This window comes from Dendrobates tinctorius, unplaced genomic scaffold, assembly GCF_039654945.1.
Source record: "Dendrobates tinctorius isolate UK_male_01 unplaced genomic scaffold, ASM3965494v1 ptg000250l, whole genome shotgun sequence".
In the NCBI taxonomy this organism is placed as follows: Eukaryota; Metazoa; Chordata; class Amphibia; order Anura; family Dendrobatidae; genus Dendrobates; species Dendrobates tinctorius.
In genome coordinates, this window is record NW_027361917.1 from 41,509,848 (window position 1) to 41,515,683 (window position 5,836).

Consider the following 5,836-nt stretch of genomic DNA (forward strand, 5'->3'; position numbering starts at 1 on the left):
GATGGAAACGTCAAAGGAAGTGTTCCGCGTAGAGCACCGGATAAATGTGACACTAAATGTTATGCATAATATTCCCAATAAAAGTTCAACTCAATCCACAAAAAAAGCAAGCCTCCACTCAGGTCTGTTATCTGTCAATGTAAATATAGGGGGTTTCCACGTTACTGGTAGTACAAAGACTCTGAAAAAGCAAAATGGCTCCTCGCCGCATAAAAAAAAATAATTCAGTAAATTATGCGCTGCCAAATCAAAATCCTTCCTTGTGAGCCCCAGTGTGTCTAAACCACATTTAGTGCCCACGTTGAGAATTTCTGTAGCAATTAGAGCCCATCTATTTAACGGGTGCTTATCTCCAGAAGCATGGGCTAGGCATAATGTACTGGTCACTACAGCGTACTGGTCACTACAACGGCAGTTTGCAATTTTCATTCCCCAACATCCAGTGTTTTTTATTTCTGGAAAACACCCAATGGGAATCAAAATACTCACTATAATTGCCAAAATGGGGTCACTTGGGGGCTCTGTATATGGAGTCTGCAAACTATTCTAGGAAAATCTGTGTTCCAGGCGGCAAATAGCGTTTCCTCCCTCCAGAGTCTCGCCTTGTGGCTTAGGCTAGGTTCACATTGCGTTAGGGGCATCCGTCTAATGGATCCATTAAACGGATGCACTAACGCTGATGTCATTTTGGGCATCTTTTGTGCCCTTAGCGCTAACGCATGGTAGCATTTTGTTACCATGCGTTAGCCATACAGGTCTATGCACAGCAAACGCATCCGTTCGCTGTGTGTTAGACCCGACACACCTGAAAACGCGGTTGACCGGGTTCCCGGGTGCTTCACAAAGTAACGCATCATCGCTAACGCATGCCGAATTTGGCATGCGTTAGGATGCGTTACTATAATGGCGCCAATGGGTGCATTAACGCATCCGTTACATAGCGTTAGTGCCGCTATGTAACAGATGCGTTGAACGCAGGGCCATAACGCAATGTGAACCCAGCCTAAGTAGTACTGTACAGCCACATATGGTGCATTTCTACAGACATTTCAGCAGAAATTGTGGGACAAATTTTGGTGCCATTTTTACCCATATCCCAGTACGAAAATGTGAAATTTGGGGCTAACACAATCCTGGTGGTAAAAATGTAAATTATTTTTTCTTCACCGCCCAATGGTATAAAATTCTGTGACACACCTGTGGTGTCAATATAATCATTGTACCCCTAGATAAACTCAGTGTGGTGTAGTTGGTAAAATTGGGTCACTTATGGGGGTGGGGAGAGGTTTGTTGTTCTGGCTCCTCAGAGACTCTGCCAAAGTAACATGGCACCCTCAAACTAGTGCAGCAAAATCTGCACTGTAATATGGCGCTACTTCCTTTCTGAGCTTTGCACTGTGCCGCAAAAAGTATTTTTCAAGCACATATGGAGTATCTGTGTACTCAGGAGAATTCGGTAAATAAATTTTGGTGTCCATTTTCTCCTGTTAACCGTGTGAAAACGCAAAATTTGGGGCTAAATAAACAAACATTTCTTTGTGGGTAAAAAGTGATTTTTTTATTTTCACGGCTCAATGTTATAAACTTCTGTGAAGAGCTTGGGAGTTCAAGGTGCTAAATACACATCTAGATAAGTTCCCTGTGGGGTCTAGTTTCCAAAATGGTGTCACTTGTGGGGGGTTTCCACTGTTTAGGCACATCAGGGGCTCTCCAAATGCAAAATGGCGTCCTCTAATTATTCCAGCAAATTTTGCTTTCAAAAAGTCAAATAGCGCTCCTTCCTTTCCAAGCCCTGCCGTGCACCCAAACAGTGGTTTTCCCCTACATATTTGGTATCTGCATGCTCATTAGAAATTCCTCAACATATTGTATGGTCAATTTTCTACTGTTACTCTTGTGAAAGTAAAAATAAAAAAAATTGGGTCTAAAGGAAAATTTCCTTCCACATTCCATTAATTCCTGTGAAGCAAGGGTTAATAAACTTCTTGAATGTGGTTATGGGCTCCTTGAGGGGTGCAGTTTTTACAATGATGTCACTTTTGGGTATTTTGTTTTATGTGGGCTCCTCAAAGTCACTGCAAATATGAGGTGATCCCTAAAAAAATCGTTTTGTAAATTTTGTTGTAAAAATGAGAAATCTCTGGTCAACTTATAATTCTTAACAAAAAAAAGTTTCAAACATTGTGGCTATATAAATTAGACACGTGGGAAATGTTATTTATTAACTATTGCGTGACTTGATTGATTTAAGGGCATACAAATTAAAAGTTTGAAAATTGCAAAATTTTTGCCAAATTTCCAATTTTTTCACAAATAAACGTAAGTCATATGAAATGAATTTTACCACTATCATGAAGTACAATATGTCACACACACACACAAAAAAAAAACAAAAAAAAAAACAACATACTCCGAATCAATGGGATACATTGAAGGCTATATTCCCACGTGCGGAATTCCCGCAGATTTTATGTGTTTTTGCCGCGTTTTTTCTCCACGAAAACGCATAAAATAAACAACCCATTGAGTTCAATGGCATTCAGCACATGCTGTGCATTTTTCCGTGGCGGAATCGCATCGCAGAAAAATACGCAGCATGCTCGCTCTTTTTGCAGAATCGTGGGGATTCCGCACACATAGGAATGCATTGTTCTGCATGCCCACTGTTATGAATGGGTCACCGAGGAGGAGAGCAAGCCCAAGATAAGCCCAAGATAAGCCACAGAAAACCAGAGAGGTTGGTAACTTAGCGGATTGCAGACCCCTGATCCTATCCACACAACTAGCAGTAGTCATGGAGCGTACCTACCATGATACTAAATGCCTCGGCACAGCCGGAGAGCTAACTAAGCCTAAAGCAAGAAAGGGGAAATCTAAACTGCCCCAGAGCAGACCCCAAAGGAATAAATAGCCCCCAAACATATATTGTCGGTGAGAAAATGTGAAAACACAAACGCAGGCAGGAAAATAGACTGAGCAAATTGATGGGGCCCACACTGACTAGACAGGACAGGAAAGGAAAGATGCTGTCTGCAATCACGCAAAAAACCCTGCAAAAAGTCCAACACGTCTGATGCAAAAAACACTGAAGTTGCACGACTTCGCCCACTATATCAGTATATTCTGAAAGCAGAGCAAAAAGAGGCCAATCTAATAAGGGACAAAAACAAACTGGCACAAGCAGTAACATATGGACGGTGATTCAGCACAGCCCCAGCCGGAGCTGGCTGACCCACCCACACAAAACTGAGATAGACAAAACCAGATCAAATGCAAACAGAATAGCAAATGAACACTTAGCTGAACATGCAGGGACTGAGCTGGAAACATCAGACCTCAGGAGGCAGAAGAAAATCACCAGCAGGGATAGAGGGAGTTGGCTATCTTAAATCCCAATGTGAAACCCCAGATCTCCAATCGTCGTCCTCATTATCAGGTGGCAAGCCTCTGTTAATCAGATCAGCTCCATTACCTCCAGTAACCACCAGAGGGAACCCAGAAAGAGAACTCACAACCCCTCTGTCAATCTGACCAGCTCCACTGCCTTCAGTAATAACCAGAGGGAGGCCACAAAGCGAATTCACAACAGCCCACCATGCGCAAAGTGGAAAATGTGCGGATGGTAACCAGGGTCTGGAGGAGAGGAGACTCTCCTCCAGGCCCTGGATACCATATCCCTGTAAAAAATACAATTAAAATAAAAAATCATGATATTCTCACCTTCCGGCGTCCCCTGCAGCGTCGCTCCCGCCAAGTCCCGTTCCCAGTGATGCCTTGCGACAATGACCTGTGATGATGTAGCAGTCTCGTGTGATGCTACATCATCTGGGGTCATTGTAGCAGAGCACCGCTGGGAACGGGAGTTGCCGGGAGCATCGCGAGGATCGGAAAGGCTGCGGCGGACGCCGGAAGGTGAGAATATCACGATTTTTTTTTAAATTATTTTTAACATTATATCTTTTTACTACTGATGCTGCATAGGCAGCCTCAATAGTAAAAAGTTGCTCACACTTGTCAAACACTATGTTTGACGAGTGTGACCAACCTGTCAATCAGTTTTCCAAGCGATGCTACAGATCGGTTGGAAAACGCTCATATTCTGCAAGTTAATTACGCTTGCAAAACGCTAGTTTTTCGCGGGAATTACGCATGCGTATTTCTCGCGGCAGGGAGTTGCGGAATTGCCGTGGAAATGCCAGGAAGGTGAAAACAGGCTTCGGGGTGAAGTCTGTGTATTACTGCATGGTGATAACTCTGAAGTGAGTGGATGAAGCAGGCTGCATTAGTAGCCTATATTAAGATGACAAGGGATCTTATGATCAACTAGGACAATGTGCATAAACCATGAGTAAGGGAGAGTGGAATGCATGAAATTCTGGCAAAAAACAGGATTTCAACCCCTTAATGACCAGAGCTTTTTTCGATTTTTCGCTCCCCTTCTTTCCAGAGCCATAACTTTATTTTTCCGTCAACATGGCCATGTGGGGGCTTATTTTTTGCGGGACGAGTAGTACTTTAGAACATCATTGGTTTTAGCATGTCGTGTACTCGAAAACGGGAAAAAAATTTGAAGTGCAATCCCACATTTGTTTTTTGCTTGGCTTTTTGCTAGGTTCACTAAATTCTAAAACTGACCTGCCATTATGATTCTCCAGGTCATTATGAGTTCATAGACACCAAACGTGTCTAGGTTCTCTTTTATCTAAGTGATGAGAAAAAAATCCAAAATTTGCTTAAAAAAAAAAAAAAAAAAAAAGCACAATTTTCCCGAGACCCATAGCGTCTCCATTTTTCGTGATCTGGGGGTCGGGTCAGGGCTTATTTTTTGCCGGGCTGACGTTTTTAAAATACCACTTTTGTGCAAATACATTCTTTTAATCGCCTGCTATTGCATTTTAATGCAATGTCACAGCGACCAAAAAAAAAAAAAGAATTCTGGCAGCGTTTGACAGTGGGATTTAACTAGTTAATAGGCACGAGCGGATTGCGATTCCGCTTGCGCCTATTGCGGGCACATGTCAGCTGTTTATAACAGCTGACATGTCGCGGCTTTGAGGTGGGCTTACCACCGGAGCCCACCTCAAAGCAGGGGACTCTGACCGCTGACGTACTATCCTGTCAGCGGTCAGAAATGGGTTAATGTCGATCTTAAGGGTTATTCAAAGTCAGCCATTCACTGCTGATGCAGAAGTTTGGGCTACGGAGACAGCAGAGCGCGGCTGTGCTACATACAGTGTTTCTATAACTCCTGTAGAATTATAAATATGGAAATATCATGACAACCTCCTCAGGTGTTGATATTCCTGTCTCAAGATATGAAACTTTATAACCACTTAGGCCTCTTTCACACTTCAGTTTTTTCACGTGTCATAATCCGCAAATTTTTGAAAAAAACGGATCCGCTTTTTCCCCCATAGACTTACATTATTGGTGGATCTTGACTGACGGTCGTCCGTCACCCCCGTTTTTTGACGGATCCGCCAAAATTTTTATGGCTCCCGGGCGGATGAGACGGACACTGCAACCTTTTTTCTTCTTGACGGTCCGCTATTTTCATGTGCGCATGCCCGGAAGCTGTGCTCCGGGATCATTTTTAACCCAGTAATGTCGTTCCGGGATCGTAAAAAAATTCTCTCTCTCTCTCTAGGCTGCGGTTGCTTTAAAATTTCACTTTCGCTGGATCCGTCAAAAGAACGGTCCGGTGACACCCGTTGATCTCACAACGATCACGGATCCGTTTTCCGCCATTTTCGCGGATAACAACTGACAGACAACAACGTAAGTGTGAAACAGGCCTAAGAATGACTCCAAAATTGAAAAATAAAATCTAAAAACA